The following is a 25,831-nucleotide window of genomic DNA, read 5'->3' as shown; positions in this document are numbered from 1 at the left end:
ACCCCTCTCTCCCTTGCCTCATTGAACATCCTCATCAACACCGGCCCTAATATCCCAGAGAACCTTTTATAGAACTCCACTGGGTACCCGCCCAGCCCCGGGACTTTGCCCGACTGCATGGCCTTCAGACCCTCCATTATCTCTTCCAACCCGATCGGGGCCCCCAGCCCTTCTCCCAGCTCCCCGTCCACCATCGGGAAATTCAGCCCCCGTAGGGAGTGCCTCATTCCTTTGGCCCCATAGAGGGTTCTGACCCATCCAGCCTACTGTAAAACTCCTTAAATGCCTTATTCACCCCTGCTGAGTCTCCAACCAAGTTCCCATCTCCATCCTTTATTTTCCCAATCTCCCTGGCTGCCTCCCTCTTTCTAAGCTGCTGTGCAAGCATTCTGCTGGCCTTCTCTCCATGCTCATAAATCGCCCCCCTCGCCTTTCCCAGCTGCTCCACCGCCCTCCATGTGGTTAACAAGCCGAACTCCGCCTGTAGCCTCCGCTGTTTCCTTAAAAGCCCTGCCTCTGGGGTCTCCGCATACTGACCTGTAGTATGTCCTTGACCAGTGGGTCCATCTCTGCCCTGTTTACCTTCTCCCTATGGGCCCATATCTGGATCAGCTCCCCTCTAACCATCGCCTTCAATACTTCCCAGACCACCGCTGCCAAAATTTCCCCCATGTCGTTAACTTCCAGGTAGTTCTGAATACATTTCCTCAGCCGCCCGCACACCCCTTCGTCCGCTAAAAGTCCCACGTCTAACCTTCAGTGAGGGCGCTGGTTACTGTCTTTACTAACATGTTTTACTAACATAAATTACTAACATTTACTAACCAGTGCGGAGCATGGTTTGAGATTGTGATCGCCGAGTACCCCGTGTCCACCACCCCTGCCAGTAAGGCCCTGTTCAAAATAAAGAAATCAATCCAGGAGTACATTTTATGCCCGTGTGAGTAGAAGGAGAACTCCTTCACTCTCGGCTGCCCAAATCTCCATGAATCCAACCCCCCATCTGCTCCATGAACCCTTTTAGTTCCTTCGCTATTGCTGGCACTCTGCGTTTTTGAGCTTGACCGGTCCAAGCCAGGGTCAATAACTGTGTTGAGGTCCCCTCCCATGACCAACTTATGCGAATCCAGGTCCAGTACCTTCCCCAGCATCCTCTTTATAAACTCCCTATCGTTCCAATTTGGCGCATACACATTTACTTGTACCACCTGCACCCCCTCCAATTTCCCACTGACCATAACGTACCGGCCTCCCACATCCAAAACTATTCTTCCCGCCCCAATCACCACCCACTTATTGATCAGGATCGCGACCCCTCTAGTCTTTGAGTCCAGTCCCGAGTGAAAAACTTGTTCGACCCAACCTTTCCTTAATCTAATCTGATCAGATACTCTAAGGTGTGTCTCCTCCACCATTACCACGTCCGCCTTTAGTCTTCTCAAATGGGCGAACATGCGTGCCCTCTTGACCGGCCCATTTAGCCCTCGTGCATTCCAGGTGATCAGCCTAGTTGGGGGGGGGGGGGGCTCATTGCCACCCCCTTCGCTGATCAGTCATCACCTTTCTTGGGCCAGTCTCCAGCCCACGTCCCACGCCTCCACTGGTCCGCCCCCAGGCAGCCTCCACCCCCAACCTCCTCTCTGTCCCTCAGCAACAGTCTCTCTCTTGTCAGCAGAACATTCCCCCACCCCTCCCCCCAGTAACAGCACAATGTAAATCAACCCCTTTGATAAGCCTGACATCTGCTCATCCCCCACTACTCTTCCGTGAGCTAGCCTGCCCAGCTAGCTTGGTGGGCCCCCACCCCTGGCGCCAAATATTCTCCCACCTATTGTTCCCCCCCCCACTCCTCAAACGCACATATTCAAATGGCAAATTATCCCAACACAATTGCCCGACAGAAAGAAAACAAAACGCTAAACAAAGAAAAGATCAAACAGAAGATCCAGCATCTAACAAACACACCTCCATCCCCAAACAGTTCAAATATAGAACAAAGAACAAATAAAGTACAGTACAGGAACAGGCCCTTCAGCCCTTCAAGCCTGCGCCGACCATGCTGCCCATCTAAATTAAAATCTTCTACACGTCCGGGGTCCGTATCCCTCTATTCCCATCCTATTCATGTATTCGTCAAGATGCCCCCTAAATGTCACTATCGTCCCTGCTTCCACCACCTCCTCCGGCAGCGAGTTCCAGGCACCCACTACCCTATGTGTAAAAAACTTGCCTCGTACATCTCCTCTAAACCTTGCCCCTCGCACCTTAAACCTATGCCCCCTAGTAATTGACCCCTCTACCCTGGGAAAAAGTCTCTGACTATCTACTCTGTCTATGTCCCTCATACTTTTGTAGACCTCTATCAGGTCGCCCCTCAACTTCCTTTGTTCCAGCGAGAACAAACCAAGTTTATTCAACCTCTCCTCATAGCTAATGCCCTCCATACCAGGCAACATCCTGGTAAATCTCTTCTGCACCCTCTCTGAAGCCTCCGCATCCTTCTAGTAGTGTCGCGACCAGAACTGAACACTATACTCCAAGTGTGGCCTAACTAATGTTCTATACAGCTATCAACCGACGTTATACACCAGATACATCAATTACATTTTTTTCCTTTGGACCCACGGCGAAGAATCACTGAAACGACTACACGATGACATCAATAAGTTCCATCCCACCATCAGACTCATCATGGACTACTCTCAAAAATCGGTTACATTCTTGGATACACTCATCTCCATCAAGGACGGTCACCTCAGCACTTTGTTTTACCGCAAGCCCATGGATAACCTCACGATGCTCCACTTCTCCAGCTTTCACCCTAAACACATTAAAGAAGCCATCCCCTATGGACAAGCCGTCTGCATACACAGGATCTGCTCAGACGAGGAGGAGCATAACAGACATCTACAGACGCTGAAAGATGCCCTCGTACAAACGGGATATGGTGCTCGACTCATCAATTGACAGTTCCAATGCGCCACAGCAATAAGCCGCACTGACCTCCTCAGAAGCCAAAACGGGACACAACTGACAGAGCACCCTTCGTCATCCAGTACTTTCCCGCAGCGGAGAAACTACGACATCTTCTTCGCAGCCGTCAACACGTCATCGATGAAGATGAAAATCTTGCCAAGGTCATCCCCACACCCCCACTACTTGCCTTCAAACAACCGCGCAACCTCAAACAAACCATTGTTTGCAGCAAACTACCCAGCCTTCAGAACAGCGACCACGACACCACACAACCCTGCCATGGCAATCTCTGCAAGACGTGCCAGATCATCGACATGGGTACCACCATTACACGTGAGAAAACCGCCCACCAGGTACGCGGTACATACTCGTGCGACTCGGCCAACGTTGTCTACCTCATACGCTGCAGGAAAGGATGTCCCGAAGCGTGGTACATTGGCGAGACCATGCAGACCCTGCGACAACGGATGAACGGACATCGTGCGACAATCACCAGGCAGGAATGTTCCCTCCCAGTCGGGGAACACTTCAGTGGTCAAGGGCATTCAGCCTCTGATTTCCGGGTAAGCGTTGTCCAAGCCTTCAGGACGCGCGACAATGCAGAATCGGCGAGCAGAAACTTATAGCCAAGTTCCGCACACACGTGTGCGGCCTCAACCGGGACCTGGGATACATGTTGCATTACATTCATCCCCAACCATCTGGCATAGGCTTGCAAAATCCTACCAACTGTCCTGGCTTGAGACAATTCACACCTCTTTAAACTGGGGTTACCCCTTTCTCTGGATCTGTAAAGACTTAATTACCTGCAAATGCTCGCATTCTGAGCATTGTCTGGCATTTTTGACTTTGTCTATATAAATGTTTCTGGAACATACCTCTTCATTCACCTGAGGAAGGAGCAGTGCTCCGAAAGCTAGTGTTTGAAACAAACCTGTTGGACTTTAACCTGGTGTTGTAAGACTTCTTACTGTGCTCACCCCAGTCCAACGCCGGCATTTCCAGATCTATACAGCTGCAACATGACTTGCCAATTTTTATACTCAATGCCCCGGCCAATGAAGGCAAGCATGCCGTATGCCTTCTTGACTACCTTCTCCACCTTGTTGCACCTTTCAGTGACCTGTGGACATGTACACCAAGATCTCTCTGCCTGTCAATACTCTTGAGGGTTCTACCATTCACTGTATATTCCCTACCTGCATTAGACCTTCCAAAATGCATTACCTCACATTTGTCCGGATTAAACTCCATCTGCCATCTCTCCGCCCAAGTCTCCAAACAATCTAAATCCTGTTGTATCCTCTGACAGTCCTCATCGCTATCCGCAATTCCACCAACCTTTGTGTCATTTGCAAACTTACTAATCAGACCAGTTACATTTTCCTCCAAATCATTTATATATACTACGAACAGCAAAGGTCCCAGCACTGAATCAGAAAAGCATCCTTCTATTGCTACTCTCTGTCTTCTATGACCAGCCAGTTCTGTATCCACCTTGCCAGCTCACCCCTGATCCCGTGTGACATCACCTTTTGTACCAGTCTGCCATGAGGGACCTTGTCAATGGCTTTACTGAAGTCCATATAGACACTACCCACTGCCCTACCTGTATCAATCATCTTTGTGACCTCTTCGAAAAACTCTATTAAGTTAGTGAGACACGACCTCCCCTTCACAAAACCATGCTGCCTCTCACTTATACGTCCATTTGCTTCTAAATGGGAGTCGATCCTGTCTCGAATAATTCTCTCCAGTAATTTCCCTACCACTGACGTAAGGCTCACCGGCCTGTAGTTCCCTGGATTATCCTTGCTACCCTTCTTAAACCAAGGAACAACATTGGCTATTCTCCAGTCCTCTGGGACATCACCTGAAGACAGTGAGGATCTCAGATTTCTGTCAAACCGCTCAATTTCCTCTCTAGCCTCCTTCAGTATTCTGGGGTAGATCCCATCAGGCCCTGGGGACTTATCCACCTTAATATTTTTCAAGACACCCAACACCTCATCTTTTTGGATCTCAATGTGACCCAGGCTATCTAGACACCCTTCTCCAGACTCAACATTCACCAATTCCTTCTCTTTAGTGAATACTGATGCAAAGTATTCATTTAGTACCTTGCCCATTTCCTCTGGCTCCACACATAAATTGCCTCCCCTGTCCTTCACTGGGCCAACCCTTTTCCTGGCTACCCTCTTGCTTTTTATGTACGTGTAAAAAGCCTTGGAATTTTCCTTAGCCCTATTTGCCAATTACTTCTCGTGACCCCTTTTAGCCCTCCTGACTCCTTGCTTAAGTTCCTTCCTACTTTCCTGATATTCCGCACAGGCTTCGTCTGTTCCCAGCCTTCTAGCCCTGACAAATGCCTCCTTTTTCTTTTTGACGATGCCTACAATACCACTCATTATTTTTGGTTTAGCACAGGGCTACATCACTGGCTTTGAAAGCAGACCAAGGCAGGCCAGCAGCATGGTTCAATTCCCGTACCAGCCTCCCCGAACAGGCGCCGGAATGTGGCGACACGGGGCTTTTCACAGTATCTTCATTTGAAGCCTACTTGTTAATAAGCGATTTTCATTCATTTCATTTATCCTTCTTCCTCACAGGAACATGCTGGTCTTGAATTCCTTTCAACTGACTTTTGAAAGCCTCCCACACGTCAGATGTTGATTGACCCTCAAACATCCGCCCCCAATCTAGGTTCTTCAGTTCCCACCTAATATTGTTATAAATAGCCTTCCTCCAATTAAGCACATTCACCCTAGGACCACTCTTATCCTTGTCCACCAGCACTTTAAAACTTACTGAATTGTGGTCACTGTTCCCAAAATGCTCCCCTACTGAAACTTCTACCACCTGGCCGGGCTCATTCCCCAATACCAGGTCCAGTATAGCCCCTTGCCTAGTTGGACTATCTACATATTGTTTTAAGAAGCCGTCCTGGATGCTCCTTACAAACTCTGCCCTGTCCAAGCCCCTAGCACTACGTGAGTCCCAGTCAATATTGGGGAAGTTAAAGTCTCCCATCACAACAACCCTGTTGCTTTTATTTATTTCCAAAATCTGTCTACCTATCGGCTCCTCTATCTCCCGGTGGCTGTTGGGAGGCCTGTAGTAAACCCCCAACATTGTGACTGCACCCTTCTTATTCCTGATCTCTACCCATATAGTTCTGCTGCCCTCTGAGGTGTCCTCCCGCAGTACAGCTGTGATATTCTCCATAACCAGTAGCGCAACTCCTCCACTCCTTTTACCTCCCCCTCTATCCCGCCTGAAACATCTAAATCCTGGAATGTTTAGCTGCCAATCCTGTCCTTCCCTCAACCAGGTCTCTGTAATGGCAAAACATCATAGTTCCAAGTACTAATCCAAGCTCTACGTTCATCTGCCTTACCTGTTATACTTCTTGCATTAAAACAAATGCACATCAGGCCACCAGTCCCGCTGTTTTCAATATCAACTTTAACTCACTCAGCTCTGCAACTGGCCCCAAATTAATAAAGAAGGCATTACAAATAGCGGCCACAAAATGAAAAATGTGAAACTTTTTTAAACATGAACGTTGCAGCACAGTTCAAAAGTTCTCAGTCCGCCACCAGTCCTTTCCTTTTCGCGAAGTCCAGCGCTTCCTCAGGCGACTCAAAATAAAATGTTGCTCCTCGTGCGTGACCCAGAGACGGGCCGGATACAGCAGAACTTCACATTGTTCTTAAAAAGGGTTGACCTGATCTGGCTAAACCCCGCTCTTCTCCTGGCCACCTCCACACTCAGGTCCTGATAGATCCGCAGGATACTGTTCTCCCATTTACAGCTCTGTGTCTGCTTGGCCCACTGTAAAATATTCAAATCACCACCATTGCCCTTGTGGGGTCTCCCATTTGCGGCTTCCTCGCGAGTGATCTGTGAGCCCTGTCCACCTCCAACGGTTGGGGGAATGCCCCATTCCCCAGCAGTTTCTCGAACATGTCCGCTATGTACGCCCCAGCGTCCGCTGCTTCGGACCCCTCCCGGAGTCCCACAATTCTCAGGTTCTGCCAACGGGACCTATTCTCTCGGTTTTCCACCTTCTCCAGGAGCCTTTTCTGCTGATCTCTCAGCATCCCCACCTCCAACTCCACTGCAGTTTGATGTTCTTCCTACTCAGCCAGTGCCTTCTCCACCTCTGGATCGCCCGATCTTGGGCATCTAATCTATGCTCCAGTTGCGCAATTGACTCTTTAATCGGGTCCAAGCAGTCTTGCTTCTGCTTGGCGAAGTCCTCCTGGATAACTTGACCGCTGGGTGGACAAGCCAGAGGCCCGGTCCTCCGTCATACTGTCTCCCCCCTGCAGCTTCAGCCCAAGCCTTCTCTGTCTGTCTGTTTCTGCCTTTGCGAGCACTTCTAGTCCTCCTCTCCATGCACCGATGTGGGAATCCAGTACACAATTGCCTCTGTCATTGATTTTTCAAATCAAGTCCGGTAAAAAATTGGGGGGAGAGGTCCAAAAGTCCGACCCGAGCAGGAGCCACCAAAAGTGCGAATTACTCCTTCATAGGCTCCACCGGAAGTCCTGTATTCTTCTTTTAAAGAGTAGTAGGGGTTAATTAGCCAACTCTGGAAAGCAGAGAAGGGGATTGTAGTACATGGTTACCTATGTCCATTCAATATGTTGCAGGCAGCAGGTTAGGTTGGTGCAATCACAGTTTTAAACGATTGCTGCTGCAGCCAGCGGTACATGCACTGTTCAATGGCAGTATGCAATAAGAAGGATCTTTATATCCCTACTTAAAGACATTCTGCATCTTTTGAAGGGGAGGCACATTGTGGCTACATGAAGTATTGGAACACTCATTGACAAGTGGCACATTTTAGGAAGCAATAGGAAAAATCTGAATGAGGATAGCTATTGGGTTTTGAAATGGAAATAACTCAAATGGGGACTGTAATTGGCTACGTTGTTGGCATGCTTTCTTCACCCCTCCTAACAGAGAAGGCAATATCACAATATGATCATATCTCATAATATACTGACACACCCTCCTCACATCATGATCAGCACTGACTTGGCGGGCCAAAGGTCTGTTGCTGTGTTGTACTTTCCTTTGTTCTGTCTCTTTGTTCAATACCACTTTTTAAAATTGTTATGGACAGGTGGGTTGAGTGGGGGGGGGGGGGGGGGGTAATTTAAACAGCACTCATTTCACCTCCCACTGCCCTTTTTAAAAATTAATTTAAGGGATGTGGTGTCGCTGGCTAGGCCGACATTTAGTACCCATCCCTAGTTGTCCTTCAGAAGGTGGTCACAACCTTGTGCACGAGGTGGAGGCATTTACTCTCCAGAGCACCTCACACCAGAAGCCCTCCTCCATACTCTCTCCCAACTCTTCCTCCCACTTTGCCTTGATCCCTTCCAGTGGTGCCTTCTCCTCTTCCAAAATATCCCCGTAAACCGCCGTCACTACCCCATTCTCCAGTCCCCCTGTCGTCAGCACTTCCTCCAGCAATGTGGAGGCCGGCTCCACTGGGAAGTTCTGTATCTCTTTTCTGGCAAAGCCTCGAACCTGCATGTATCTAAACATTTCCCCCTGCTCCAGCCCATACTTCGCAAAACGATCCCCAAGAAACAAATCTTTTAGTGTATTAATCTCCTTCTCCTCCCATTTCCGAAAATTTCCATCCCACTTCCCTGGCTCAAATCTGTGGTTCCCCCGAATCGGCATTTCCCTTGACCCTGCCCCCAACCCGAAATGTTGCCGAAACTGCCTCCAAATTCTGAATGAAGCTATTATTACCGGACTCCCTGAGTATTTCCCCAGGGCCATCGGGAGCGGCGCTGTTGTGAACACCTTCAATCCCGACCCCCTGCACAAACTCTCCTCCATTCTGACCCACTGGGAATCAACCCCTCTGACCCAGCTCCGCACCTTCTCCACATTCGCCGCCCAGTAATAATACATCAGGTTCGGAAGACCCAAACACCCTGCCCTATGTAGTAGCACCTTTCTCACTCTGGCCACCTTCCCTCCCCATATGAACGAGAGTGAGCTGCCTTCTTGACTCACTGCAGTCTCTGAGGTGTAGGTACATTCACAGTGCTGGTAGGGAGGGAATTCCAGGATTTTGACCCAGTGAAATTAAATGAAATGAAAATCGCTTATTGTCGAGTAGGGTTCAATGAAGTTACTGTGAAAAGCCCCTAGTGGCCACATTCCGGCACCTCTCCGGGGAGGCTGGTACGGGAATCGAACCGTGCTGCTGGCCTGCTTTAAAAGCCAGCGATTTAGCCTGGTGAGCTAAACCAGCCCCTAGAATATAAATAGCAGAGGATGGTTTTGATCCATCGACCTCTGGGTTATGGGCCCAGCACGCTTCCGCTGCGCCACTCTGCTCCTTAGGTGCAGGAACGAAGATATATTTCCAAGTCATGTGAATGCTTTAAGGGGAACCTCCAGGTGGTGGTGTTCCCAGATACCTGCTACTCTTGTCCTTCCAGATATAGTGTCTGTGGATTTGGAAGGAGCTGCCGAAGGAGCCTTGGTGAGTTCCTACAGTGCATCTTGTAGATGGTACACACGGCTGCTGCAGTGTGTCAGTGGTGGCATGATTAAATGTTTGTGGAAAGGGCAGCAATCAAGAGGCTACTTTGTCCTGTAAACAGAAAGGATTTTAAAAAATAAATTTAGAGTACCCAATAATTTTTTTCCAATTAAGGGGCAATTTAGTGTGGCCAATCCACCTACCCTGCATATCTTTTTGGGTTGTGGGGGTGAGTCCCACGCAGGCACGAGGAGAATGTGCAAACTCCACAGGGACAGTGGCCCAGGGCCGGATCGAACCCGGGTCCTCGGCGTTGTGAGGCAGCGGAGCTAACCACTGCAACAGAAAGGTGTTTTTGATTTGTTTCCCACTCTAAAAGTGGTAATGTAGTTCCCAATCCCTCAGTTTTTTGGTGATCCATTTTTTTATTAATAACCCCACTGTAAACTTGATAGATGAACTCAAAGGTTATTTACACACATTCAAACACAGGAACAGTAGCAATGCTGCCTCCTTTGCACTCATACAGTAAAAGAGGGATAGAGAAAAGAGACCAGAGAAAGTAAATATTGCTTTTCTCACCATATTGTTCAGCAAAAATCCTGGAGGCGTTTCCCACACCATCACGCTGGTGGGGCGGCGCCTGAAAATGCCGGCAACATTGGCTTTCTAGAGATTGGAGCAGCATTTAAAAAGGGCATTCTCATATCCAGCACTCAAAATAAAAATGAAGGTGGTAGCGAGCTGGCCACAACCCTTTCACAGAGAATACCCCCCCCCCCCCCCCCCACCATGAGTTCTCCAGAGGAAATGCCCCCCACACATCCCGGAACGGCCCAAGCATGTCCCTCTCCACGCTGGAGGCTGGACTTACCTGTGAACCCCAGCAAGGTCTCTTCACTTGGCTCACATTGCCCCAGACCTGTCATAAACATCACCAACATGACGTCATGTTGGCGAAGGGAGAAATCCAAATGTGGGTGAAAAATACAGCAGGTAAGCCTGCCAATGAGATATTAATGTGTTTAAATGAGGTTCCTGATCTTCTTGGGTGAGAATCCCATCACATCAGTGGTGGGGATGATGGAGATCTTGCCAGCGATAATTCGCTCTTGGCCTCTCGTGGGATTTTGCGCCCACATCGCCATTTGCGCCTACCGTGAACCTGGGCACAAAATCCCAGCCATTGTTTTGCATGGGCCCAGAGTCCAAGTCCAATGAGGTATTCCTTCATAAGGTCAGTGGGCTGAAAATAAATGCGGCACAATCTTCTGGTGGTGGTAACTTAACATAATGATTTAGGCATCCAGAGATTAATCAGTCTTGTAAGCAATGGTACAGATGTTCCAGTAGAAATAGGTTATGAAATGTACATGGCCTCTGTGTAGTTCTCTGTGAATTTGGTCTCTGCAGCCCATTTGGAGGGATGGGAGGGTCCCTTCAGAGATAAGGTGCCAGTTTCTGAAACACTGCTAGATAGCTCCTTTTGTTCGAGGGTCACAGGTAGACATAGTTTTAGACATTGTAAAAGGTCTTTGTCCAGTTTTTAAAATCTTAGACATAGCCATGAGGATATCTATATCTATTTATTAAAAATATATATAGTGGAAGATCATGGTCCTCTCACATAACTTGTATATTAAAATGTACAATGGTACATAATTTCCCACAATACTGTGACTAAATCGACATCACCTGACATACCTGACGGCTTAGCAGGTTGGATTGCATATTTGTTTTTCGTGCAATCACAACTAATACACACCTGACCAATATTGCTAGAGTAATTTACTCATTACAAAAATGTTTTCCCTTGACATTAGTCTGTGTTTAACAAAGGTATCATCATTTGACAAGAAATTCTGAAAATAACAACTTCTTCATGAAGAAATAATGACTAGTTCAGACTGTGGTCTATACATGTACCTTAGAGTGGAATTTAATCCAACCTGCTGTGCGGATACATGGTGGCCACATCTAATTAATCACGGGAGAGGTCGCGTGTCAGCCTGCCAGCGCTGGGAAAACCGTCCCCAATTAAATTGGAGGTGGCAGGAAGGGGTCAATATGAGACATTTGCTTGTTCGTGGTTGGTTTATAATTAGGTCATAACAAACAATGAAGGGTCGCATGTGGCACAGTGGTAAGCTCTGCTGCCTACGCGCTGAGGACTTGGGTTCGAATCCTGGCCCTGGGTCACAGTCCGTGAGGAGTTTGCACATTCTCCTCACAATCGCGTGGGTTTCGCCCCCACAACCCAAAGATATGCAGGTCAGGTGGATTGGCCACACTGAATTGCCCCTATTGGGAAAATAAAATAATTTGGTACTCTAAATTTATTTTAAAAAAACAAAACAAAAAAAAACAATTGACACTAATCTCTGAGCCCACCTAAATTTAGCGGTGGCTCAGGGGTTAAATGGGATGTCACGTTTCTCATGCCTCCAAAGGTTTGCCAGTGGCCTACCAGTGGGGATGCGACATTGTTAGGCATTCAGTATATGATCGAGGTACCCACCATCTGGAAGGGGGGGGTGGGTGAATGACATGCTGAAAGCTACCCCCTTGCCTAGGCCACTGACCCCTCTCCAGAACACCTTTCATACACCTTCCACCTTGCCTTCACTCACCTGTGTCCAGGGGAGGGAGCCAGTGTAGATTCCTTGTGAGTTACAAACTCACCTAACTGATGCTGCCCTCGGATCGAATGGCCAACCGACATCTATTGTATTGGCCTCACTGAGGAGACTCCAGCTGGGTGTCGTTTAGCACTGGTCCCTACAAACAGGGACATGTGGAACGGCACTTGGCGGGTGGGGGGGGGGGGGGGGGTGTCTCCCAGGCGATCAAAGGCCGGCCTAGCACCCTGGCAGTGCCACCCAGGTGCCCTGCCAGTATGTGGCGGGATGTAGGGGAGCTCAAGGACTCACAACAGGTGAGTTGAGACATGGTGTGGTGCGGGGGGGAGAGATCGGGGCACCATTTTAAAATGGCGTCCCATCTTTCCTACACTTAGGAGCTCCTCAGTGCAGGATATGCGGCTTAAGTGCGACCTTGGCAGGTTGCTCCGTGTCGTGGCCAGAAAAAAATGTGCTGTCAGGTAGCGGAATCATTCCTGATGTTTCCCACCCAGAACGGACTCTTTTTTTTCAGTTAAATTGGACTCTTAGTCATTTTTTGGGAGCTTGGGGAGTTTCTCACCGGTACATCCCACACTTTGAATTTTTTTCTGCAGCGGAGAACTAAAGCCGCCGGCAAGACCAGCTCCTCCGAGATCAGGGTAACGCTCTTAAAGGGTGCCCGGATCTCAAAATGAGGTTGAGGTTGAGATTGAGGTTGAAGTTGAGGTTCAGGTTGCGGTTCAGTTTGAGGTTGAAGTTGAGGTTGAAATTGAGGATTCCCCCCCTTCACAGACATCGTGACGCACCTCAGACATGGGAAACACCCCCACACCACAGCCCCGGAGGAACAACCTCGCCCTCATCACTAAAAGTCCAAGGCACCAAGCCCCAGCCACCCAGGTATGAGGGTGACCCGACCCCACATCCACCCATCCTCGTGGGCATCTGTGCATCACCGCCTTCCTTCCCCAAGTGAGCATACCTCGCAATGAGAGCCCCCCTTCTTCAGCCCGCTTCACCCCAAATCCTTCATACCCCCGCCATGTCTCCCCTTTACATGGGCATGGCCTGCCCCTTGGCAGTTCCCCTGGCAGTGCCAATATGGCACCCTGCATTGCCACATTGTCACTGCCAGGGTTCCCAGGTTGGCACTGGATAAGAGGTTGGCACTCTTCGGTCACTGCCTGTCCCCGACTACCCAAGGGACTCCAATGGCCTCCAGACTCCCCTGCGTGGCCGTCACATCTAACCTCAGTTTGTGGACACTAGTACTAATCCGCAGGGGAGTGAGACATCGCCGGTGCAGCCGGTGTCTGCCGGGAGAATGTGATCTCAATAGGCTGCGCATAGTTAAGTGTGCCGAATGGGCATTTTAGACCGAATGGGTCTTGTACCCTCTTTCTTTCCACCATTTAAGTATGATTATCTGGATCACGCCCTGCAAGCATACAGGTACAGAGCGGCCTGCGCTTTCCATCCATTGTCATGTGCAGTCTCCTCAATTGAAGTTCAACAATCTTCCACCATCCAGTCTACAGGGACTGGGGAAGTACCTGTCAGGAGAATGAGGCAAGGCAAAGACACAAGGAAGACAGGCATTAAGGAATACACAAGGGATGTTAATTCAATTAATAATGCAAAGATTGAATTTCTAAAATTGGATTTGAAAGTAAATTTACTGGTGCTATTTATCACTGTCGGAATGAGGACAATATGATGGTCTGTGATAGAGGAAAGATAAAGAGCATGAGGCTGTTGGTGAAAGGTGGGTGTGGTTGAGGTTACTCATATCGCTCATGAATTATTTGGTTATGTAGAGTCTGCTGAGTGGTTCCTGAATTTATGTGTTGATTTGAGATTTACTTACGTGGCAACATTTACATTTATTTATGACGCAAGTTCTAACTAGATCGTTAGTCAAATTCCTTGACAGGTGCAGCAAGATCTCACTTGTTCTTAACTTTTGCCTGCATTAGAATAATTTCAAACTGCCACTGGCAAAATGAGCAACATTATCTAAAATCACAGATATATGAGGACGCATGACGCAAAGGGACCAATACATAGTTCAAGCAGGCAATTTAATCTCTTTCCCAGTGAGAAACTGCTAGCAGTTGAGAGCTTTGTGCAATTCTATATTATGCTGGACTTGGGAAGATCTAGAGGATTCTTTACTGCTTGCATCCAGGTCCCTGCACAATGCACCTCTCCTGTGACTCCCTGTTTTATACAGTTACACAGTTCTTGGAACACAGAAACAGGCCATTCAGCCAAACAGGTTCATGCTCCACAAGAGTTCCCTCCCATCATTTTTTACTAAACCCTCATCAAACATACCCTTCTGTTCCTTTCTCCCTCCCGCGTTTATCCAGTGTCCCCATAAATGCCATCTATGCTGGTTACCTCAACTACTTCTGTGGTAATGAGTTCCACATTCTAGCTACTCTCAAAGTAAAGACATTTCATAGGAACACAGAAATTAGGAGCAGGAGCAGGTCATTCGACTGTTGAGCTTGCTCCACCATTCAATGAATCATGGCGATCTACTACCTCAATGTCATTTCTCTGTACAATCCCATGTCCCTTGATATGTTACTACTGCCTAGAACATAACTCAATGACGGAACCTCAAAAGTCTGAGTTAGAGAATTCCAAAGATTTCCCATCCTGACTGAAGAAATTCCTCTTATCTTAGTCCCACCGGCAGCACGGTGGCGCAGTGGTAGCACTGCTGCCTCAGGGCATTGAGGTTCCAGGTTTGATCCCGGTTCTGGGTCACCGTCCATGTGGCGTTTGCCTATTCTCCCCGTGATTGCGTGGGTTTCGCCCACAAACCCCAAAGATGTGCAGGGTCGGTGGATCAGCCACGCTAAATTGCCCCTTAATTGGAAAAAATTAATTGGGTACTCCAAATTTAAAAAAAACCTTAGTCCCAAATCTACCCTGTTGAGTCATGTAATAATTTTGTATCTTTGAATTCCTTCATCTGAAAGTCTTGAAGTCATATTCAACTCGAAACATTAACTCTCTTCACAGATGCTGACAGCATTCTCTGCTTTTGTTTCACTTTCCCAGGTTTCTCAGTAATTTGCTTTTATTTTATAACCTGAATTCCCTATTGGATTTATTTTCTGTTAATGGCCCCTTGTACTGGTTTCTTCCACAAGTTAATGTATCTTCTCCATGCCACTCAAAAAGGGAAACATTGACACATACTGTATAGTTGTTTGTTGGGGAGTTTGCTCCCCGAATTGTTTATGTTTTGTAACCTTTTATATAAGTTTGGAATAAAATAAATTAAAAAAAAACTATCTGATAATCATAAACACCTCTATCAGGTCACTCCTCCATCTTCTATTTTCACAAGAAAAAAACCCAGCCAGTTCAACCCTTCCTGTAAGGTATAACCTCCTAGTTTTGGTCTCATGTGAATCAATCTTTTTTGCATCTTCTCTCATGCTTCGACATCCTGGTTAGCACAGTTGCTTCACAGCTCCAGGGTCCCAGGTTCGATTCCGGCTTGGGTCACTCTCTGTGCGAAGTCTGCACATTCTCCCCGTGTCTGCGTGGGTTTCCTCCGGGTGCTCCGGTTTCCTCCCACAGTCCAAAGATGTGCAGGTTAGGTGGATTGGCCATGATAAATTGCCCTTAGTGTCCAAAAAGGTTAAGTGGGGGTTACTGGGATAGGGTGGAGGCGTGGGCTTGAGTAGGGTTTTCTTTCCAAGGGCCGGTGCAGACTCGATGGGTTGAATGGCCTCCTTCTGCACTGTAAGTTCTATGATTCTATGATTCTATCCTGAACGGTGCCTAGGCTCCAAGAGGTGTGATTTTAATTAATTAAAATCCATCTGCTTAAAGTTAAAATTGGAAGTGTGATCTAACCAAAGCTTCATACACCATACCAATGAAATTCCACTCTGATTTCCAGTTCTATTACTCTTTGGTTTTTTTAATGCCCTTATCACTATTTTCACCAATTTTTGTCCCTATACTCCAATCCATCTGTTTATCTGACCTATTTGGGTATTTATTTTCCAAGCGAAAAGTGCAGAGGATACTGGAAGTCTGCAGAGGGATTTTGATAGGTTAAGTGAATGGGCTAGGGTCTGGCAGATGGAATACAATGTTGACAAATGTGAGGTTATCCATTTTGGTAGGAATAACAGCAAACAGGATTATTATTTAAACAATAAAATATTAAAGCATGCTGCTGTGCAGAGAGACCTGTGTGTGCTCGTGCACGAGTCACAGAAAGTTGGTTTACAGGTGCAACAGGTGATTAAGAAGGCAAATGGAATTTTGTCCTTCATTGCTGGAGAGATGGAGTTTTAAGACTAGGGAGGTTAGGCTGCAATTGTATAAGGTGTTAGTGAGGCCACACCTGGAGTATTGTGTTCAGTTTTGGTCTCCTTACTTGAGAAAGGACGTACTGGCACTGAAGGGTGTGCAGAGGAGATTTACTAGGTTAATCCCAGAGCTGAAAGGGTTGGATTATGAGGAGAGGTTGAGTAGACTGGGACTGTACTCGTTGGAATTTAGAAAGATGAGGGGGGGGGGGGGGGGATCTTATAGAAACATATAAAATTATGAAGGGAATTTGTGACTTTCACTTTAGTTATGGAGAGGGATAGGTGCGTGCAACAGGGCAAGGTTTACAATTGGGGGAAGGGTAAATACAATGCTGTCAGACAAGAATTGAAGTGCAGAAGTTGGGAACATAGGCTGTCAGGGAAGGACACAAGTGAAATGTGGAACTTGTTCAAGGAACAGGTACTGCGTGTCTTTGATATGTATGTCCCTGTCAGGCAGGGAAGAGATGGTCGAGTGAGGGAACCATGGTTGACAAGAGAGGTTGAATGTCTTGTTAAGAGGAAGAAGGAGACTCATGTAAGGCTGAAGAAACAAGGTTCAGACAGGGTGCTGGAGGGATACCAGATAGCCAGGAGGGAACTGAAGAAAGGGATTAGGAGAGCTAAGAGAGGGCATGAAACATCTTTGGCAGGTAGGATCAAGGAAAACCCCAAGGCCTTTTACACATATGTGAGAAATATGAGAGTGACTAGAGCGAGGGTAGGTCCGATCAAGGACAGTAGTGGGAGGTTGTGTATTGAGTCTGAAGAGATAGGAGAGGACTTGAACAAGTAATTTTCTTCAGTATTTACAAACGAGAGGGGCCATATTGTTGGAGAGGACAGTGTGAAACAGACTGATAAGCTCGAGGAGATACTTGTCAGGAAGGAAGATGTGTTGCGCGTTTTGAAAAACTTGAGGACAGACAAGTCCCCCGGGCCTGACAGGATTCTATGGGAAGCAAGAAATGAAATTGCAGAGCCGTTGGCAATGATCTTTTCGTCCTCACTGTCAACAGGGGTGGTACCAGAGGATTGGAGAGTGGCGAATGTCGTGCCCCTGTTCAAAAAAGGGAATAGGGATAACCCTGGGAATTACAGGCCAGTTAGTCTTACTTCGGTGGTAGGCAAAGTAATGGAAAGGGTACTGAGGGATAGGATTTCTGAGCATCTGGAAAGACACTGCTTGATTAGAGATAGTCAGCACGGATTTGTGAGGAGTAGGTCTTGCCTTACAAGTCTTATTGACTTCTTTGAGGAGGTGACGAAGCATGTGGATGAAGGTAAAGCAGTGGATGTAGTGTACATGGATTTTTAGTAAGGCATTTGATAAGGTTCCCCATTGTAGGCTTGTACAGAAAGTAAGGAGGCATGGGATAGTGGGAAATTTGGCCAGTTGGATAACAAACTGGCTAACCGATAGAAGACACAGAGTGGTGGTGGATGGCAAATATTCAGCCTGGAGCCCAGTTATCAGTGGCGTACCGCAGGGATCAGTTCTGGGTCCTCTGCTGTTTGTGATTTTCATTAATGACTTGGATGAAGGAGTTGAAGGGTGGGTCAGTAAATTTGCAGATGATACGAAGATTGGTGGAGTTGTGGATAGTGAGGAGGGCTGTTATCGGCTTCAAAGAGACATAGATAGGATGCAGAGCTGGGCTGGGAAGTGGCAGATGGAGTTTAACCCTGACAAGTGTGAGGTTGTCCATTTTGGAAGGACAAATATGAATGCGGAATACAGGGTTAACGGTAGGGTTCTTGGCAATGTGGAAGAGCAGAGAGATCTTGGGGTCTATGTTCATAGATCTTTGAAAGTTGCCACTCAAGTGGATAGAGCTGTGAAGAAGGCCTATGGTGTGCTAGCGATCATTAGCAGAGGGATTGAATTTAAGAGCCGTGAGGTGAAGATGCAGCTGTACAAACCCTTGGTCAGGCAACATTTGGAGTACTGTGTGCAGTTCTGGTCGCCTCATTTTAGGAAGGATGTGGAAGCCTTGGAAAAGGTGCAAAGGAGATTTACCAGGATGTTGCCTGGAATGGAGAGTAGGTCATACGAGGAAAGGTTGAGGGTGCTAGGCCTTTTCTCATTAGAACGGAGAAGGATGAGGGGCGACTTGATAGAGGTTTATAAGATGATCAGGGGAATAGATAGAGTAGACAGTCAGAGACTTTTTCCCCGGGTGGAACACACCATTACAAGGGGACATAAATTTAAGATAAATGGTGGAAGATATAGAGGGGATGTCAGAGGTAGGTTCTTTACCCAGAGAGTAGTGGGGGCATGGAATGCACTGCCTGTGGAAGTAGTTGAGTCGGAAACGTTAGGGACCTTCAAGCGGCTATTGGATAGGTACATGGATTAGGGTAGAATAATGGAGTGTAGATTAACTTCTTCTTAAGGGCAGCACGGTAGCATTGTGGATAGCACAATTGCTTCACAGCTCCAGGGTCCCAAGTTTGATTTCGACTTGGGTCACTGTCTGTGTGGAGTCTGCACATCCTCCCTGTGTGTGCGTGGGTTTCCTCCGGGTACTCCGGTTTCCTCCCACAGTCCAAAGATGTGCAGGTTGGGTGGATTGGCCATGAAAAATTGCCCTTAGTGTCCAAAATTCTATGATTAACCTTGGACAAAAGTTCGGCACAACATCGTGGGCCGAAGCGCCTGTTCTGTGCTGTATTTCTCTATTTCTCTAATAGGTAGGATAGATGCGGGCAGGTTGTTTCCACTGGTGGGTGAAAGCAGAACTAGGGGCATAGCCTCAAAATAAGGGCAAGTAGATTTAGGACTGAGTTTAGGAGGAACTTCTTCACCCAAAGGGTTGTGAATCTATGGAATTCCTTGCCCAGTGAAACAGTAGAGGCTCCTTCATTAAATGTTTTTAAGATAAAGATAGATAGTTTTTTGAAGAATAAAGGGATTAAGGGTTATGGTGTTCAGGCCGGAAAGTGGAGCTGAGTCCACAAAAGATCAGCTATGATCTCATTGAATGGCGGAGCAGGCTCGAGGGGCCAGATGGCCTACTCCTGCTCCTAGTTCTTATGTTCTTATGACTATGTGCTGCCTTATTCCCATCCCAAACTAATCCGTCATTCTTATCTCTTTGAAGTTTGCTTGTCTAATACATACCCATTCTCAAGTTTATTAATACCTTCCTGTACTTTATCATTATCCTCTGTATTAACTATACTCCCAAATTTGGTGTCATCTGAAAATTTTGGAATTGTACTCTTGAATGAAAATCACTTATTGTCACGAGTAGGCTTCAATGAAGTTACTGTGAAAAGCCCCTAGTCGCCACATTCCGGCGCCTGTTTGGGGAGGCTGGTACGGGAATCGAACCGTGCTGCTGGCCTGCTTGGTCTGCTTTAAAAGCCAGCGATTTAGCCCAGTGAGCTAAACCAGCCTCTTGATTCCAATTGTAAATGGTGAACAACATTGGTCCCCGGCACTGATCTTTGAGGACCACCATGTGCCACCTTTTGCCAATCTGATTAACTGAGTTCTGCGTTCACTGTTTCCTATCTATCTTGTTATCCATTCTGTTACCTGACCCTGACTCCACATGTTCTTACTTTAGTCATAAATATACTATGCGGTACCTTATTTAAGGCCTTTTGGGAACTTACATTTATTACATCCAACACATTACCTTTATCTACCCTTTCTGTTACTTCTTCAAAGAATTCAACAAGGTTGGTCAAACATGGACTTCCCTTTTGAAATTGGAAATTGACTATTGTTTATTTCAGTTATTCACATATTTCTGCTTCATGTTGCTCAGACTATGTTGATTCCCGAGGGGCAAGGAGCACCATAGATTACTACTTTTGCAGCTCATGCAGGTTTCTTCATTGACATAATTGAAAAACACCCATAGTTAGCATCCTGCAGTGCTGTGTGATATGGAGAATCAATGCTGTCTGTATAATGCTGCTTGAAGTAGTGCTTCATCAACAAAATATCTCATGGGCTCTGTTTATCACCATTTTAAATGTGCTGTTCTATTTATTTATTTGTCAGTAAGTTTTTCCTATTTACATTCACTAATCTCATCCCCTTAAAATTCCCATGGGAAGGCGGGCGATGTAGCATGTGGGAGTTATTGCCCGGCATCCCAATCAGACTGTGATGCCCGGTCACTCTGCCTGAACACGGCAGGAAGCGACACCACGAATGCAGAAGCCAACAACTGAACACCCAGAGGATGGTCCTCTGCATTGGGCACATGTACCCTGACGGTGGGTGGGTGAGTGAAACGGGAAGGGGACCTGCTCCCGGTGCAGAGTCTGGGGTCCGGTGAGAGGGGCCCCCCGCTGCAGCTGGGTGTGCGAGGGCAGGGCGTTCCAGGTCAATGTGGGAATGGAGGGTCCCGGGGTGGAGGAAATCACTGTTTGTCAGTCTCACACCCTCTCCCGATTCCTTAAAGATACTGAACTTGCCGTAGTGGTGCTGCTGGCAGGCCGGGCAGCCAGGCGCCAGAGAAAGTGGCGGCAACAGCACCAACAGAGACTTGAGATGGTGGCCCATGTGCCGGGCTCTGCCCCACACCCTGTGGGCCAGGTCACCCATCAGGCCAGGGTGGGACCCATGGGGGAGGCCCACGATGGCCCATGGTGTACAAGTGCCGCTAGTCGTTCGAGCAGACGATGGACAGCGTATGCTGCAGGAAGCTCCGCCTAAACAAGGAGACGGTGCGGCACCTGTGCCATGTCCTCACGTGGAGGAGGAGGACATCAACTCTCCATTGCCGTCAAGGTCACTGCAGCCCTGAACTTTTATGCCTTAGGATCATTCCAGGGTTTGAGTAGGGACTGATGCAGCATCTCTCAGGCTGCAGCCCACAGGTGCACCTAACAGGTCATGGATGCTGTGTTTGCCTGGGTGGAAAATTATATAAACTTTGACATGGACCAAGCCCAACAAGATGCCCGGGCAGCAGGATTCTTGTAATCGACTGGATGCCCTAGGTCCAGGGGTTGATAGACTGCACAAAATACTGGAAATTTGATTATTGTAACAAAAAAGACTTATTGGAGCAGGGAGCAAAACAGTGCCTGGCTGATATAGTACAGTGAAACACCTCGAAAAAATGGCTATTCGTTCTCAGGTTGCAAATGTATCTGGAGTTCAAAAGCAACACTTTCTCCGCTGTCAGGGGAAAGAGTACATTGGTCTCAGCAAATCAACTTTTAGTTCAAAAAACCACAACAATTTTTCACGTCACTCCCACTTCCTCTTGTTAGTAAAATAAAAGTGAAGGTTGTCTTTTCTTTTTGCAGCTGTTTCCATTTGTACTATTTCCAGAAGTATTACCCAGACAATTTCTAGTTCTGGTAGTAGCCAAACCAAGTACTTTCAATCAATTGGGGTGTAGTAGCGGAAAGACTGAATTTGAAAGAAGTGGCTTATTGGACAGAGAATTGAGAGAAGTACAAAGAATTAGGGGGGGGGGGGGGGGGGGGATTGGATAGTCCCTGAAATCTAGCATGGGATTGACAACGTGGAATTGTGCTGAGCTCATTCCAAAGGTGCAGTCATCCCAGGTATTTCCTGCTCCTGCTAATGACCACGATTGTGGTGTGCAGCCCAGTGATGAACATGCCGTTGAGTGGCTGTACCCCTTGTAGCGAGCCTGCACTATCGAAAGTCAGACAAACCTCTGAAAGATGAAATGCATTCTCACTGCAACTGTCGCAAGAAGTGGTGAGGGAAGAGTGAAAGAGCAAACCCAACCTTGAAAAATGGTGCAAGACAACACACCCCAAGGCTGTCTACGGCAGCGCTGGAGGCCAGGTGCAGAAAGTGCAACGAAGGAGAAAAGCTTTTCTCTCTGGAGACCTTCCAAGTAGATACAAGGAAGGCAAGTGAAAGCTGCCATTGTGGTCAATGTCTGCAGTGTTTCCCTGAGGACCTGGATGCAACGCCACAAGTTCAACTATCTCACATGAGTGGTCAAGGGCAGTGCATGTAACTTCACCATGCCATTTCCTTGCAAATAAACCACGAGCCTCGCTCACAGCACCATTCACCACACCTCCTTCACTCTATAAACTCACAGCTCATGCTTCACATTCATAGCCTCACCTCACCCTAACGCGTCCACACCTCACACACATGACACCTATTCAATTGCAGCAGGTACATTGCCCAGATGTATTACATCGCACTCACTGACACACTTGCGTCTCTGTCAGAGGGAATGGTGACCCATAACCAGAAGGGCAATGTCCATCTAGCAGGAAGAAGACATGCTGCATGTATTTACCTCCATGGAGAAGTGGCAATCATTGGAGCAGCCACAAATGGGGCCATGGCCAATGGCCTGGCTGAACATATCAGGGATGCCAGTCGGTTGCTGTCTAATGCACCTTCTCATATCCCACTTCATCCTGATCCCATAATCTGTGATTGCGTGCAGTCTATACCTGGTGCATACATACTCACTTTTCCTCCCATCACTTTAACCCTGTGGTTTTGCCTTTATGCTTTCAGGTACCCAAGAACAGCCACCTGGCCAGCCAGTGTGGAAGGCCGAAGAAGAAGTGACTGGTGAAGAAGAAATATCATCACTCTGTTTGACAGCTCAGATGCGGTGTGGGTAGCTTTAGTGGGTAGTGTAAAGGTGAGAACCGTATATGATGAGCCACCAGACAAGAGTAAGCTGCGCCAGGCAGGGGAAAAGGATCATTTGGGTGCCAGTTCCACGGGATGGAAGGTAGCTGATAGGTTCTGCGGCAGTGGTCTCAGGTAAGGGCTTGATGGGACAGCGCAGAATAAAAACCTAATGGGCAGGCAAACAGAAAAACTTGAAGCATGGCCAGCCAACCAGAGAGCTTGGTATCATTGCCAAGGAGCATGGAGGAGTCTGCCTCCACTTTGATATTGGGCTTTTCCTCGAGCTTGGAGCCTGTTCTTTCCATGGGGGGGGGGGGGGGGGGGGGGTGCCTGAGGTGGAAGGTCAGACCGCTAAAAGGGTGACTCATAGCTTTCACTGTGTCACAGTTACAATGCTGCTGAAGGTCAAGCAGCTGGGATGGTGAGGAAGTAATAGAGGTGCCATCAATATCAAGGAGTCGTTGCCGCTGCTTTAGCCCATAATGATGGTGGAGATAGTGTCTCTAGGAAATCCTCACTCAATGGGCAAGGCTGTAACATGGAAAGAAAGCAGCCTTGACATTTTCTGCCAGCAATCATTATAAAACTTCTTCAGCTCATTGCCGAACTCCAACCTCGTGCTGTAAAACTGCCTCCTCTTATTTGCCACCCCATCAGCAGGAGGCATGCATGACACCAACAAACTTGTTGTGTGATGACAATTGGTTATTCAACAACCTTAACTGGCACTCTGTCACGATTGTGTGTTGTCAGTATCGGAGCCAGCCGGCATCTAGAAAACCAGCCAGAGGCAAACAGTCAGGAAAACCGATCCGTAGACCTTTATTAGAACTGCACCAACCCCATTGCCTCCTACGACCCGGGAAAATTCAGTCCAACAAGAACACTTGTGGCCATAATGCAGTGTCTGATAATCGTTGTCCCAGCTTCCACTGTAACAGACACACAATGTCAGACTGCTGCAGTCAACGTTCAGACTGAGGTAAGGGATCTCAGCTCGTTCCCGCACAGACTCACACTGTTGCCATTGTGGTTGTGGACAGCAGTGTTCAGAGGGACTTTCAGGGTCTCAAATCATCCAGCTATCTGTCTGCCAGCAGATGATTCGGATTACTGAGATGCTGACTTGAGAACTGGCAGTTTCTCTGTGATGCAAACACCAACACTCCTTTCTCAGGATGACAACATTCGTGCTCCAGCCCAGCACTGCCAGTGTTCTTACTGTTGCCTTTCAGAAAGCCAGTCTAGACCACTGTCACTGTAAGACTGTTTAGGAGCACCAGCACAGGCAAAAGCAGCACAAGACAGGGACTAAGGGAATATGAGTGATTTGTTGAGTTTTGTATGCAATATTGGGTGGTTTGTCAGGTAATATAACACGGAATGGTTATTATTTTGGGATTATGGCCAAGAGGATGCTGCAATGGTCTGTAACAGAGATGGAAACGTGTGAGCCTGTTGAACAACAGGATTTGAGGTTACATTCATGGGAACTGAAATTAATCAGAGAACCCTCCAGGACTTGGATGTAGCTGTTGGCTGTCTCCTCATTTTTTCCTCCTCCTGAGACCCTCACAAACCCCTGGTGGAAAGGGTTATGCCCTCATGATGAGGTTGTGGAGGATCCCCATGAATTCCAACACCCACTCCGGCGAGTATTGGAGGGCTTCTCTAGAATGGTTGAGACAGAACTGTTGTTGTAGCTCTTCAATCAACAGCCTAATGACATTCCTGGTGGCAGCATTATCTCAGTGCTGGCGGCCAGATGTGGTTGGAGGGGAGTCATCAGCTAGGTGTGGAGCAGATAGCTTTCAACGTTTAGCAGACACACACTGGTTTGCTGTGGTGGTTGAAATACCGATGGAACAATGGACTGGTGGAGAATAAATGCATTGCGCCAGAATAGCAGATATTCAACCAGCATGAGCATGATTATGCAGCAATAGCATATTCAATGAATGGTAATCTTTGTGGCTGCGGTACATCACACCATTTAGATTCAGCGACAACAAACCAAAGCTTAGTGTGCAGCCGATGGTACCCTGTACTCTGTGGCAACTCGCTTTCCTGGAAAACCCACACACGTGCTCTACCCGCTTCTCTCTGTTTAGAGAGAACACAATGAAGTCTTCGCTCCTGCCATGAAGAGCCATTATCACCTCACGGATCCAGTAATGGACAGCGCATTGGGAGATGTCAGAGATATAGCCTGTTCCAGGCTATAGGTCTGGTTCCAAGAAGTGGTAGATTTCTTTGTAAATCACAAACGCTGAACACTCAGTGGAGATAAGAAAAGTGCATCTGGAAATCTTGAGGTGGATACGCTCTCCTGCTCTGAGCCTCCATTGTCTCCGCCCTCAGCAAGCAACTTGCCTTCTAATGTGCTGCCTCTGCATCACCTCCCCCTCATGCTGCAGCAGAAGGGGAACTCCTACAATAGCCCCATGACTGGAGTTAAGTGATGCAGAGCCCTGACAATCCCGAGAAGTACCTTCTCCATGGATAGCACCACTGCATGCAGTCTTCAAATGCAACCAACTCCTCAAAATGCCCAGCACTTCCAGCTGGAAGCAGTCAGCAACAAAGTTGTTGATCCATTGAAATAGGACTGTTTGGGGCGATGTGGGGGGTTGGTGCTTGCTGCTGCTGAACGTTGAACTGTATGTGTTGAAGAGAGGTTGTTAACTAGAGCAGCGATGACTAAAAGGGCAGTACTAGCATCAAATCGGAGTGGGATGCTGACTGACAT

At 47.6% G+C, this 25,831-nt stretch overlaps 1 non-coding gene across 1 annotated transcript; it reads right to left on the bottom strand.

Moving 5' to 3' along the window:
• Positions 1-9,276: 9,276 nt before the first annotated feature.
• Positions 9,277-9,348, bottom strand: trnam-cau. Its single transcript has one exon. It is a non-coding gene; the product is annotated as a tRNA-Met (tRNA).
• Between the last annotated feature and the right edge of the window lie 16,483 nt (positions 9,349-25,831).

The sequence above is a fragment of the Scyliorhinus canicula genome, chromosome 3 (genome assembly GCF_902713615.1).
Source record: "Scyliorhinus canicula chromosome 3, sScyCan1.1, whole genome shotgun sequence".
In the NCBI taxonomy this organism is placed as follows: Eukaryota; Metazoa; Chordata; class Chondrichthyes; order Carcharhiniformes; family Scyliorhinidae; genus Scyliorhinus; species Scyliorhinus canicula.
Note: the sequence above shows the minus strand (reverse complement) of the source record. Positions and strands in the feature narration are given on the sequence as shown.